At 51.2% G+C, this 14,688-nt stretch overlaps 1 protein-coding gene across 4 annotated transcripts in view; it reads right to left on the bottom strand.

The window, feature by feature from the left end:
- The window catches only part of IRF2 (interferon regulatory factor 2), a 73,143-nt gene extending 60,726 nt beyond the window's left edge, over positions 1 to 12,417 (bottom strand). Inside the window, exon 1 of one of the 4 annotated variants that reach the window (XM_045588971.1) lies at positions 12,181 to 12,417. The gene's annotated coding sequence lies outside the window, so the exon portion shown is untranslated. Of the gene's footprint in view, positions 1 to 11,772; positions 11,829 to 12,180 lie in introns of those variants that run through there. The other 3 variants (XM_036456834.2, XM_036456835.2, XM_036456836.2) reach the window with 3 other exon arrangements.
- Positions 12,418 to 14,688: the final 2,271 nt, after the last annotated feature.

Below are 14,688 nucleotides of genomic sequence, written 5' to 3'. Positions count from 1 at the left end.
TGAAGCTGGAAAACATTTGGATAAGTGCAAATATTGTATGATTCCACTTACACGCGGTTCCTAGTCGAATGCATAAGGAAAGAGAGCAGAAGGGTGGATGCGGGGGGGCTGAGGAAGGCGGGCTTCTTGTTCATGTATGTACAGAGTTTCTGTGTGAGAGGATGGAAAAGTGCTGGAGATGGATGGTGAGGAGGGCTGCACAACTTTAGAGCAGCCCCTGGATGGTATAAAGATGACTGTCGTGTTAAGCTGTCTGTTATGTAACCTTTACCACAACAACAAAAGCACTAGACATATTGTGCTTGTGAATTCACCATTTGCTGCCACTGTTTCCTTCAGTCCTGCAATGGACAATAATTATCCTTCCATTCCAGGCAACTTGAAGCATTCACTGGCCAAACAGACAGACGGAGAGAGAGAATATGAATTAGGGATGGGTTTTCAAATTAAATAAGGGCCAATTTCCCCTTCACGCTGATGTCATCGCAAACCATCTGAGACAGCCTCTGTGGGCACCGCCCCTGGGGGGGTGGGCATGGTACAGCCCTCATTAGCACACTGGCCTGCTGGGTACAGTGTCTGCCCCGAGGGGAGGGGACCCAACCATCAGGGCTGACCCGCATGGTTTTCCTGAACGAAGGACACCAGACCGCAGCTGAAGTCTACCTGCCCAACTGGAAATACAGCAACAACGACAACAAAACAGTGGGTTGTGCCGGGGCCGTGATTTGCTAAGAATCTGCCTTTTAGAAAGACAATGCGTACGGTTGGCCATCACGTTAGCACTGTTGCTAGCCCCACAAAACCCGTGGCCTCGGGAAGAACCCTCGGACACAGACATCCAGAGTCACTTCTGGAACGGTGGGCACTGTTCCCAGCTGCCGGCTCCATTTTTATCTTGCTTTATACTTATTAGCGTAAATCGGGCTCCTGACTAGAAGCAATGCAGGTCCTCTACGTAGCTAACTCAAAGCCAAGATGATTGCTTCTTTACCTGTTAATACCTCCCCCTACGTGCAGTTAGCATGGAATAAATGCCTATTAAATAAATGACTGATTGAATGATCAAAAGTCCAGTTGAGTGATGCTCTGTGCCCCATCTCCCAAACTACAGCCTATCTTTGAAGAAAAAAAAAAAAAGTCTTAATGTATTAAAAGCATCTGTGAGAGAGGCAAGTCCTCTCCAGTAATATTTAAAATTCACCCTGGCTTCTCCGACAGCAGTATGACCACACCCCAAAATGGAAATAACAGTTCATCTACATCCCCCACGGGGGCCTCCCAGGCCCCCCAAGTTCCCACTCTCATTCTAGCAACGGTGAGAAGGGGTGCAGGCCATCTGTGTGGGCCCTTGGGAGTCCCCAGAACACCCCACATGCTCAGGGCGGCCTCTTGGGATGATACCTCAAGTCTAATTCTCTACCCTGAGGACATTAGCCTTAAGGTCAGGGAAACCATGCTTGGGAGTTAAGTTTTTCCACACAAACCAAATCTTTGAAGAGTCAGTAAAGATTTACTTTCAAGATTACTATGTTAAAGCAAGATTGTACTTTCCTGTTCCGTCAGTTGCAAATCCCCAAACCCAGCAGAATTCACTTCAATCTACTCTGCAGTGTTTTCATTGGAAGAAAGCAATCATGCAAGCTCTGAGCCACCGAGCAGCTGGGACTTTATTTTTTTAATTTATTTATTTTTTATTTTTTTTATTTTTTGCTGAAGGTTTGGTTTAGTCTTTATTTTCCTAGCTGCTGGCCCTGCTAATATGATTCAGTGAAGGTCGTATTGAATCTCGCAGAGAAATGCTACCCAAGCAGTTCTTTCGTGGGCTTCAGTCAAAATAAATTGCCTTGGCTCCATGGGTAAGTCTGTTGCGTCCACCCAAGAATTACAGTCCAAGAGAACAAATGAAGGCAGCTGTGAAATACTGTATTTGATTTCAAAAGAATTTCACTGCCTAGATGCTATGGGCTGAGTATCTATATATAAAGAAGAGCCAGCTACCCGAAAGCCGTAAGGACCAGAACGACCAGTTGCTATGATGCCCCCTGAGGCCAGAGAACTGACCTGCTGTGGGAGGAGGGGACTAACCAACTTCCCATCATCTCCTCCTGCCAACAGGCCTCCCCCAATCCACCAATTGGGGTCAGGCCAGCAGGACCCCACTTGTGCACGAATTCGTGCACTGGACCTCTAGTTTGCTAATAACAATGTTACTGTTAATAACTAATAAACCCACCAACACAGCAGCAGCTCCCAAATGTTTATCTCCAGCTTCTCAGCAAACATAGCTTATTTATGTACAAGAAGGTATTAGTAACCTTGGAACTTAAATGTCAAAGGAATAGACTGCTAAAGACTTCTTAAAGGCCTAGGCGTACACACACACACACACACAGCAAACAATTTTTCACCCTGCGGATACTGAAATCCCTAACACAAAACGACACATCCCAACATCCATGTGCTCAACCTAGGTTCCACCACAAGCAGATCAGCGCCAACCATTCCAAGCTGGAAGTCAGCTGCTGCAGCTAGCCTTTGCTTACAGCTCAGAATCAAATCCACAAATATTTATCTAGTTCTTACTGGTATCAAGCACAGGAGGGAATGTAAAGAAACCCAACGCAATCCTAGCTCTCAAGTAACTTGCCCTGGAGGTGTTACACGTGGAAAAACCCAAGGAGTCCGGGGTGTTGTAACAGTTCAAGAGGCTAGGAAACGCTGGAGGCAGTCGTGACGGATCACCGTAGGAATGGCACACACGGTGCTTTGCTTCTGAAGAAATTCGAAGCATCTTATTCCTTAAGGCTGACTAGGCAGCTAAGGCTTATCGGTGGAGGCACATGGGGGGGGGGGGGGGGTGTGCTAGGCTGGGTTCCCACCCGTCTGCCCATGTTACAACTCCTCCCCATACTTCTCACACCTCGCTGCCTTTGCTAGCCCCGCACTGTCTACCATGGCAGCCGCCAGCCACGTGGCTATTCCGCTCTTGATGTGTGCCCAGGCTGAATTAACTGTGCTTGGGCATAAAAGACACATTGGATTTTGAAGATTCAGAATGAAAAAAAAAAAAGAGCATAAATTGTCTCATTGAAGTCTTTATATGAATGACATGTTGAGATGATCCTATGTTGGGTATGCTGGGTAACATAAACTACTATTACCTTAACTTCAGCTACTTTGCTCTGCATTGCTAACACTGCTACTAAAAAAAAGTTAAAAACTGTATCTTTATTGGACAGTGTTGTCACATCAATACTTTCTCTCCTTTCTTGGCTGTGCTTTGGCATTCTGCCTCTCAGCTCCTAAGAGCTACGCCTAACCTTAGTTCCTCACAATCCAAAAATGTCTCCGGTGGCCACAAAGGTTTAAAGCTATTCTAAACAGTTTTTTCTTGGACAAACATTACCAGTGAGGAGGGTTCTTCAGTTAAAAGAAAGTCAGAGGTCACCTGATTGAGTCACACTCAGACCTCCTCCAGAGGGAGAGACTTGTAGAAGTTGGAGAGACGGGATGAGACATCCCCGGATTCCTTCGCGCTCCAGTGGCCCAGGAATGTAAGTGATAGAAAGATAGGGAACATCTGCACTCACCGCCTCTGGGAACACTAACTCCTCACAAGACACAGGACCTGGATCTGTAGCCATTTGTCTACACATAGCTGCACCTCTCTTATCTCCCCAAGAGGGACCAATGGGTACAGCCCGGACTAGCTCCCTAGGTTAAGTCCCCACAGTGCCAGGGAGGCCCATCGCTCTACGCATGTCCGTTTCCAAAGAGATGACCCCCAGGCTGTAGGGACACCTCTAGTGGGTAAAAGCCTTCTATTCCAGAAGGTCAGGATGAGAACGGACAGAGCACAACCCTTGCCCACGTTCCATCCGCTTCCGGAGGGTCTAGGTCTGGGGACCAAGGTGGCCACATCACTCCGGCTGCTGACCTGGTTGTAAAGATCAGTAAAGAATCTTCCCTCCTACCCTCCACAGTGTCCTGTGTCCGCCGTATTCACATAGAAGAAGGCTGTATCGCAACACCCCATGCCCTTTACAGTTCCTGGCGCAGCCTCACCAAGGATCCTTCCACCTGAGGGTCGTGAGCCAGCAGGCGCTGTGCGGGACCCTCTCGTGTCCCCGCTGGGAAAACCCTGATGCTAGAGGCTGGCTCCATACGTCACAGCGGCGAGAGCTCCAGGACGGCCCAGCCCACGGACAATGTCCTCGTCAGACAATCCAGCTCCCTCGCCCTCATCTGCCATTTACCGGAGGGGAGGTCAGACGGGCACCTGAGGGTTGTCTTGAGATATTATTCTGCTTAAAAAAGTAATTGTGCTGCCCTAACCGGTTTGGCTCAGTGGATAGAGCGTCGGCCTTAGGACTGAAAGGTCCCAGGTTCGATTCTGGTCAAGGGCATGTTCCTTGGTTGCGGGCACATCCCCATGGGGGGTGTGCAGGAGGCAGCTGATTGATGTTCCTCTCTCTTATCGATGTTTCTAACTCTCTATCCCTCTCTCTTCCTCTCTGTAAAAAAATCAATAAAATATATTTTTAAAAAGTAATTGTGCTGTCGTTCTCAATGTGGAAAATACAAGTGTTTCAAGGATGGGAGAAAGCCAAACACCTATAAGCACATCATGCAAATATTTCCTTCCAGGTGTTTTATTTTTTGTTTGTTTGTTTGTTTGCTTGTTTTTAATTATGTATATATAAATATACGAGCATTTTTAAAGTAAAACTAAGGTCACAATTGAATATCCTTTTTTTCTCCACTCAACATGCAACACAAACATTTTCCCATCATTAAATGCCAAAACACAAAGTTAATAAGCTCTCTATCCTCATGGTCTGGATGTGCCATATTTCATTTAAACATGTTCCTGTTGTTGGGTATTTAGCTTTTTTCCAAGTTTCCACTATAACAAAATAAACATCCTTGTCCCTAATCTCTGTTCCATCTCTGGTTACTTCATGTGAGTTAAGTTCCTAGAAGTGGAATTACTAGGACAGAAGGTTTAGCATTAGGAAGACTCTGAGTATATACCACTCAACTGAATCCCAGAAAGTTCATTTCAGTGTAAAAGTCCAACTGCAACCTGGAGTGATGGGGAGCTTATAGATTCAAAATCAGGGACCTGCAGGACCCGGTCATGGCACTCACAGTTCAATGCCAACGTGTGCCGTCTACCCTTCAGGGAAGCACCGTATTGGCCCTTTCCTTCTATTGTCCCCCTTCCCTAGTCACCTCCTACAACCCGACAGAAATGGAACAGCGGCAGGAAGACCAGCATGAGGAGAGAGGGGAAGGCTTAGAGGAGCTGGGACAGCATTTCTGATCTATTCTATCACCATGCACCTTCCTCTCAGGGCCCGTGGCTGCCGCCAGGGCAATTTTGGGAGAGACTGAGGCCTCCGGTTGGGGGATCAATTCCTCCATCCTCTCCAGCTCTAACACTACCTCTATGGTGGCTTCCACCACGCAGCCTCCTGCTTACCCGTGACCGGCTGGCGGTGCCTAGAAGTTTCCCAATCAATGTCACCATCCCACAGATAACAGAGCCTAGCTCCACCGTCTGAAGTGGGGACTTCTCCAGTATTTCAGCTTGCCCTTGTGTTACAATCCATTAACTACCAATGTGCTCCCACCGCCTACAAAATGCTTTCCATGACATTCATGGCAAGACCAAAAAAAAATCTACCTGCCCGATTCCTTCTCTCTTTCCCGCTCAAGAAATCAGGAGGCACGGTTCTATTCTCTACCTTTTCATCACCTCATCCCCCAACCGTCACCCACTCAGTTCCCCTCCCACTGTGAGTCCACCACTCCACACACCCACCAGCACCTTCCCAGGTGTGAGGACACCCTGCTCGCCGCTGTCACTTTCTCACCGTCTCCAATAATTCTAGGGTAAGGACAAGAACAACAAAAAAGCTCTCTTTAAAAACAACACATTAGATTCTACCTGAAATATGGCAGTTTGTATGCAGTTCCTTCTCACTCGAAATGTCAATCTCATGAAATGTGGATCGGGCTCCATCCCCAAGAGGGGATGTACAGGAGGCAGCTGATCAATGATTCTCTCTCGTCGTTGATGTCTCTCTCTCTCTCTCTCTCTCTCTCTCTCTCTCTCTCTCTCTCTCTCTCCCCCGCTCTCTGAAATCTATATAATTAAGGGGGCAGTGGGAATAGGATTCTAAGGTTATGGGGCCAGAACAGTGTATTCTATCCATAAAGCATTTCTTTGGATCCTACAGAAACCTGACATTCCTAATCCCAAGAACAAATTAAATGGGAACTCATCTTTCCCTTGATCACGTTGGTGAGTATCACGTGCTACTATACAGATACCCATAGACGGCTACGTCTGCTGAAAAGAAATTATTTATGAGAATTACACAGCAAGCAGTTAACTCTCAAAAGTGTTTGTTCAGTGAAAACTGGACAGGCTCTTGTCATACAAAACCCTTAAAGAAACAAAACAACAAAAAAAAAAGGTATTTCATTGAACTACACTGGCCTTGCCCTTGAGATAAAAACGCTTGGACTCCGTCATGAGAAAGAACCGCGCAGCCTCCTGCTTCTCATAAAAACGGGGACTGCAGGCATGTGCACAGGCACGAGACTGGGATGTTTGTGCTCCGCGCTCCTTTCTTTCCTGCTTATTGACACTAACTTCTAAGTGAAAAGGGGAACGTGAGCCAAAACAGACACAAACAAAACAGAGCCCTAACTCGCTATGTCCTTCCCAGACAAAGACACCGAGTCCTCTGGCCTCTCGGGAATGGAAAAATTCAAACTTTCGCCACCACAACAATCCCACCATTTTTATGTGGAAAGCAAGGCCACCATGGGCAGAGCCAGCAGGGAGCGGCCGCAGGTTCCCTACTCAAAGTAACACCTAAAATGCGGGTAACAGGTTCCATCTGCTCACCTCCCTCCGTAGCGCAGCCCCTGAGCCAATGAAGACACACAGAAGGCTTGGCTCTGGGAGACCCTGGATTCAGCACCTCTCTGCTTTGCTCTGGCCCACGCACCGGAGGGCTAGGGACTCAGCCCTGTGTCGATCAGAGGTTTACTGGGGGGAAGGGAGGGTTGGTGTTCTTAGGGTGGAGGGGAAGGAGAGGAAGGGGCTGTAGACAGTTGCCAATCTGAAGGTTCCTGTGTGATTTCCAAAGGCCCCTTCCTCCGAGGTGACTTGGAGACACACCTACCAAGTCCTGTCCAAAGATGACAGAACTATGCAGGCCCAATTTACAGATGTGAAAACTGAGGTCCAGAAAGGGGAAGTGAGTGGCAAGCTACTAAGAGCTGAAAAACGACTCCAGGCCTCTGGACTTCAACTTCATGTACCCACCCCCAACTACACAGAGCCAGGGATGTGGGGGGCTGTCACAGATATTTAATAAATAAGTGAAATAAGGGCACCAGGTTGGCACAGTCCATGTCCTGGGGCCTCTGAATCCCAAGCAGAACTCCGTCACTGGTGGCAGTGGGAGGAAGCTGGGCTAACAGAACTTATTTTGGGTTTCATCCCTTACCGGTATGTATGCATCTCAGAATAACCAACACCTCACAGGAGAACACGCTCAGGCAGATAACAGCTTCCCAGGCTGTCCGACACATCGCGTTCCGCCTGGAAGTAGATCCGCTAGGTTTGATGATCCCAGTTCTCTCGAATCAATCAGGACTTCTCAGTGGAGTCCTTGTGTTTCAGAGTAATAAAAATGGGCATAGGAAGTCTCCCCAACGAAACACTATTTGTTTCCGAGACAATCTGTCAAAAGATGGGCCTGGTGAGCGGGGAAATCATTTTAAAGGGATCACAGAAGTAAAACGCTAGCAACCAGGCCTCCTGCACAGATGCCGTGAGGCCAGGCCCAGCCCTGGAGACGGTCAAAACCCAGCTACAGAGGCCTGTGGCCGTCACTGCCTGCCAGTGCGCTGCCCTGGTCAGTGCCTCATATAAAGTAATAGCTTCAGACTTAATTGTGGGCCCTATAGGTAATTTTCTGTTGTTTTCTGAAAAATCAAGATTTGATCAAACCTTCTCACTCCCATTCCCACCAGGAGGACCACCATGCCCGGGGCAAATACCGATCACCCACACCCAGGGCCAAACCTGGGGCACAAATGAGGCAGGCAGAAAGCGCTGACCTTTGACCTCTGTGTGGGCAGGAACATGGTGTCCCATACAGGTGAAAGAAACTACTTTGTTGTTAATAATAACTGACATTTCATGACGATTTATACTATTTTTATATACTACTTATGTATTTTTATGTTAAATATATTATAAATATATACTACCTAAACTTTTATATTTTCACATATAAATGTCCCTAGAGCACTTTACATGTTTCACATTTACTTTCACATGTCCAGTGTTGGGCACATAATAAGCATTCAATAAATACTAGTTAGCTGAGTCTCTCTAAAGAGGTCATAACAAAATACTAAAATCAGTTAAGGCAGTGGTCGGCAAACTGCGGCTCTCGAGCCACATGCGGCTCTTTGGCTCGTTGAGTGTGGCTCTTCCACAAATACCACGTGCAACTGAAACTTCGTGGCCCATGTGCAGAAGACGTTTTTGGCTCTCAAAAGAAATGTCAATCATACTGTTGATATTTGGCTCTGTTGAGTTTGCCGACCACTGAGTGAAGGCATACCTATAACAACAGCTAGTGAACTGAGTCTGAAACAACGATGAAGAAGATTCCAACTAAAGCACAGTGAGTTTAGGAAGATCTATCTCTGATGTAAAGAGGGAAAATACATTGGTCCAACCATTGTTATTTCCTTATCATTTGGTCTCCATGACTACCATCTAACTTTTCTTCTGACCAAAAAAAATAAATAAATAAAAAATAAATAAGTCACTGACAATGCCTTATTTCATTGTTTCATTGTCAAACACTTTGATACTGCACATAAAAGTTATTCCGAATGTAATCCCTTACCATTATTTATGTAGTCTCAGAATAAGCAAAATCCCTTCCTGCTGAAAACTCTATAAGAGCAAATCAGTGTTTAATCCGTAGTCAGGGCTTCCTGTTTTGTTTTGTTTTTAATTAGTAATAATCTGATAGAATTCTATAAATTAATGCCTTACACACTGGTAGGTTACTGTAACTGATGCAACCTCCTTTCATACACAGTACCTCATTTGTTCCCCAGAGCAACACTACACCAGATACACAGTTAAGTATTATTATCGCCTTCCCTAGCTCTGACCCCAGATGATAATTACTATGTTGGTGTTCAGTTGTGTACTGACAGCTCACTCACTAGAACGCAATCTCTTCCTGCTCCCAGCTCAACCCACAGAGTCCAGCACTGTGTGGGGCACACTGAATGTTCTAGGGAATTTATTAAATGAATACAGGCCTTTGTCTGCTGTAAGCCCTTTCTGGTAGAAAGCGTAGAATAATGGAACCATGCCCCAGATCTCCCATTTACAGTTCAGTGGTCTGGTCTCTATCAAAAGGAAGTTGCAAGGAAATTCTCTAAAAAAACAACAGAGCGTACACGCAATAACACTAAGAATAAAAATGCCATGGCCTTGCAAACGTGAGACTCTCCTTGCACATCAAATGGTAAGCATCCAAAGTTTCAAATTTTCCACTAAGTTTCAACACCTTTAACTAGCGTAGGTATATTGGGCATTTGCCTAATGCAGTATTTCAGAGAGCAGAGGAAGAGGAAGTGAGGCCAGAGTCCAGCGCTGCCGGGACTTTTAGACACCATTTGTTGAGCATTAACTTGCTTCCGATTTCACGACAAACCCTTACTCCTGATTACGATGACATTTTTACAGGTAATTCCGTCTGAGAAATGAGGAATGGCCTCTGACTTTCCGAGGTCAACAGGAAAAAAAAGACAACTCCTCGAGAATGAAATATATAAATGTTTAATATTAGGAAGCAGTAACCAATCAAACCAGACAAGAGGAACTCTTTGATCCGTGAGGCCAAAAATCTAACTTCTTACGCAACAGGCTGTTATAAATTATAATCGCTCACTAATTGCAGCGAAATTCCGGACTTTGCCACATCAATCAATAGAGGTTTCAAGGTTACCCCTTAGAAATGCCAGTTTACGTTCTACAGAGTCCATCTCCTGAAGTTTCCTAAAAAAATAGATTTTTCAGGTTTCCTTTCCTCCCCTTCACCCCCCCACACACACCTCCACCGCCACCCTCTCAAAAAAAAAAAAAAAGTGGGGGGAGGGAGGGAGGAAGGCTAGATTGGGGGCTGAAAAACCTCGAGAACCCTGACACTGTTGCCGGATGAAGTTACGCAGGGCTCGCCCTCCAGCCTCGGGAAGGGAGAGTGCGCGTCTGTCTAACGTCAAGGCCATCCAGACCCCCGTCTGCACCTGCCCTTGAACACCACCGCGGGCTGCAGGCTGCTAAGTTCCGGCTGTTATGTGCCATCGGCCTGGAAACGAATCCAGGAGTGCAGCAGGCTCTGACAGCAACCTTTGGTGATTCCTGAAAATCCACAACAGGAAATGTAACTGTCCTCCGCCCGCCCCGGCCATTCATCAAAAGCAGACCGGCTCCCAGCGGCCGGCCGGGAGGAGGCCGCGGAGGAGGCCGCGGGTCCGGAGAGGGGACTCTGCGCCTGCTCTCTCCCCTCCCTCCTTGGGGAGCACTGCCCACGCCGGAGGGAGGGTGGGCACGGGAGAGGCAGGCAGCGGGCAACATGTCCCCAAGTTCAAACTCTGCCTGTAAAGCCAAGCCCCTCCTGTGCGCCCCCTCTATCCCTGTCTGTCCCGGGAGGCACACGGGTGCCCATGAGCAGGGGTCCTCCCTGCACCGCCGACCCGGGCGCCTAACGGTACCGGGATGCTGCCTGGGCGCCGGGCTCGGGCGGCCAGCCTCCCTGCCCTCTGCCCCCCAAAGGGGCGGGGGTGAGGGCGGCCCCTGCACGGAGACCGGGGGACGAGCTACCGGGAACCCCCCCCCCCCGAACTTGGGAAAGGCGCGCCCCGCGCACCCCAGGCCGGGCGCCACGCCTGGCCGCGGCGGGCAGCGCCGGGGAGGACGCGGAGCCGGCGGGCGGGCGGGCGGAGAGGAAGTGGCGGCCGCGTTTGCACCAACCATGTTCGGCGGCGGGTGCCACCGGCCCCGGAGCGGGGTCGGAGGGCGCGGGGCGGGCGCTCGCGTCCCCACCCCGCGGCGCCCGGGTCCCCGGAGGACGCGGCCCCCGGGCAGCCAGGGCGCGCCGCCCGCCGCCCGCCGGTGCTCCGGGCTCCCCGCCCCCACCGCCGCTCCTGCCCAGGCCGGGCGGGCCCAGCGCGGAGGCCGCCGGGCGCCGCGGGGACGGAGGCCGCCGGGCGCTAGGCCGCGGCCGGGCCGGGGACCCCGCGCTGCGCCCCCCGGGGCCGCGGAGCCCCCCGCGCGCCCGGACAAGTGCGGCGGCCGCACCGGGGCCGGGCCGGCGGGAGGAGGGCGCGCGGCTCCTCCCCAGCGGCGACCGGGCCCCGCGGAAGCCGGGCTCACCCGCCGGCCAGGCCCCGCGTCCCGGCCCCGATCGCGGCGGGCGGCGCCCGGCAAGTTTCCCGGGGCCCCGGCGGCGGGCGGAGCGCGGTCCGGCTCCGGGGCGCCGGGGGCCGCCGCCTGCAGAGGCACCGCCGCCGGCACCGGACCCTGTCCCCGCCCGCGGGTCCGGAGGCTCCGGCACCGGTGCACCCGCACACACTCGCACACGATTAATGTTGTTGTAAAAAGGAGGCCCGACTCCAATGGACCTGCGCCCCCCCACACACACCCCACACCTGGGGCGCAGGATCCCCCCGAGCAGGTCTGGGTCCATGGAGCCACCTCTCCGCATCTGCAAATCCAAAAGTGAAATTAAACCTCCACCGACCTCCTCCTCCTCCTCCTCCTCCTCCCTCGCTACCTCCTCCTCCTCCTCCTCCTCCTCCTGCTTCCAGCCTCAGCAGCAGCAGCAACAGCAACAGAACCTGCTTCCCCTAAAAGCAAACGATCCATAACCGCGCCGGCGGGTCCCCCAAAAACCGGTGTTGCTGTGTATGTTCTCCGCCTGCAGAACGCGGTGTCAGACACCAGGACACACACACACACACACACACACACACACACACGTCCCCCCGGCCCCGTGCACATGCCCTCCGGGAAAACACACCCGCACGGCCGCCGGCAGAATCTGGAAAAAACGTTACCTCTCGGGGTGCCTTTCCGCGCCGCCCGTGCGATTCCGCGGGGCTGGATCGGGGTTGTTGCTAAGGGCGTGCGAAATGGAAACGAAAGCCCCGTCCGTTGAATAATCGCAGGAGCAAAACTAAAAGTTACTCCCCGGCTCGCCTGAGAACAGCCCAGATCGAAAGCAAAACAAGGAGAGGAAACTGCGAGGAGCCGCGGCTGGAAATCCCCCCGCCCCCCGCCCTGCGCCGGCCGCGCCGCCCTCCGCCCTCCCCGCCCTCCGCCCTCCTCTCCCCCCGCCCTCCGCCCTCCTCCCTCCTCCCTCCTCCCGGCCCTCCTCCCTCCTCCCTCCCCCGCCCTCCTCCCCGTGTTTGTCTCCGGCTTGTGCAACCGGGAGGCGGGCGGGGGCGGGGCGGGCGCCCGGCCGGGAGGTGCTCATTGGCAGGCGGCGCTGCTTTCATCATTTCTCGAAAAGTCTATTTCATTTTCACTTCCCCGTGTCGCGCGAGCAGCAACAAGCGGCTGCCCTTGGGAGCCCGGTGTTCACGTCCCGGGGGCGCTCACGCTCGCCCCGGGAGCACCCGAGGGGAGGGCGAGGTGTGCGGCCGGCCCGGGGCGCCTGGGGTCAGGCTGGAGCAGGGGCTGTATGCCTGTGAGAGCTGTTTCTGAGATGCCCACCAAACGGAATCCTAAACCCTCACCTGCCTCCGTACTGCATCTGCCTATTTGGGCACCTTTCTTTTTCTGGTCCATAATAGACATTTTTAAAAATATATATTTTATTGGTATTTTACAGAGAGGAAGAGAAAGAGATAGAGAGTTAGAAACATCAATGAGAGAGAATCGTCCACCGGCTGCCAACTCAGGTAGGTGCCCTTGACGGGAATCGAACCTGGGACCTTTCAGTCCGCAGGCCGACGCTCTAACCACTGAGCCAAACCGGTCTCAGCCATAATAGACATTCTTGATGTCTCCTTTCCCCAACATACACTAAGTCCTCACGAACATCATCATCAGGCTCTGAGGGTTTAAGTGAAAGTTCTCACAAGGCCCTGGCGGGGTGCTTGGAGCAGTCTCCATCCTAAGGGCCGCCTGGAGGTTGGAGGTTGGGAAGGAGGGAGGAGGGGTAGAGGAGGAGGAGGGCAGCCTGGGAGGGAGGCATCCATCCCGGTAGGGGAGCAGGTGTCAGGAGGGTGTGGAGACCTGCTCTGCTTGGAATGAATAGTAAGTCACTTTGTAACCACGTCCAAGCAAAGGAGCAGCTCACTGACCAGGCGGCATTGCTCAGGTCAGTGTTTCCTAAAGTGTGGTACTTGCTGCACCGGAGTTCGGTGGGGATATACACCGCACCGCGCTTAGCTGCGCTTAATCCTACTTTCTCAGGAGTACGAGAGGTACTCAGCGTTACAAAAATTAGAGAAAGGGTACACATATGTCAAACGTTTGGGAAACACAGGTAGGTGTTAGTGCAAGGGCTGGGCGGAGGGCCTGGTGTCCTGGGCTGCACTGGAGGCCTTATCAGTGGTGGAGGGTGTCGCCAGGGGAGGGCGGCTGCCATCTGGGGCACCACCTGGCGCTGCTTTCCTCCCAGGGCGATAAGGAAGGCCTTCCCTTGGCAGGTCAGGAAAGAACTTAGCCAGTGCAGGAGGGCGTGCGCATCATTTTGCTCAAAAAAATGTCTTGGTCGAGGCTGGCCCGGAAAAGAGGCTATCTACTCTGGTACTTGAGTGAGGCCTCCTTAGTTGACTGGCTGGGCCTCCTTGGTCATGGTTAACCTGCGGGCTCAGTTTCCAGTGCTGCACAATAAGGAGAATGGAGGGACGCAAGAATAAAGGTAGCTCCAGTCACGGTGAGGTATGTTAGCTCAGACTAACACACTTCACCGAGACCTGCGGGCTTTGGTCCCTTGTTTTAAAAACATGGGTTCCCATCTAGTCGTGCCTGCTTCTTCCCCACTTGAAGTTTCATCAAGCTCCTCCCAAACTTCTCTACGCGGAGAAGGGATCTTTCGGGAGGCCACAGCTAGTTAGATGTAAAAACCTTTCTAGAATCGTCACCCCAACGAGGTACTGAATTCTATTACGGACCAGAAAAAGAAAGGTGCCCAAATAGGCAGATGCGGTGAGGAGGCAGGTGAGGGTTAAGGATTCCATTTTGTGGGCATCTCAGAAATAGCTCTCACGTGCATATGTTTTATCCCCTTTCATGTAATCCTACCTGCCACAGCCATTCACTTATCTCATGACACAGGGACCACTCCGGGCAATTAGAGACCCTCCATACAACTCTGCAGGATAGTTGTTATTCTACCCAGCCACGGTCCATGTTAAAAACCCAGTAGTCATTCTTGATGTCTTCTCTCCCCAACATACAATAAGTCCTCAGGAACATCACTGTCATCGGGTTCTGAGGGTTTAAATGAAAGTTCTTACAAGGTCCCGGCAGGTGCTTGGAGCATCCTCCCGATATGGCACATACAAGAAGCAGCCAATGAAAAGCATACATAAGTAGAACAACAAACCAATTTC

Source organism: Pipistrellus kuhlii, unplaced genomic scaffold (genome assembly GCF_014108245.1).
Source record: "Pipistrellus kuhlii isolate mPipKuh1 unplaced genomic scaffold, mPipKuh1.p scaffold_m20_p_3, whole genome shotgun sequence".
NCBI lineage: Eukaryota > Metazoa > Chordata > Mammalia > Chiroptera > Vespertilionidae > Pipistrellus > Pipistrellus kuhlii.
Note: the sequence above shows the minus strand (reverse complement) of the source record. Positions and strands in the feature narration are given on the sequence as shown.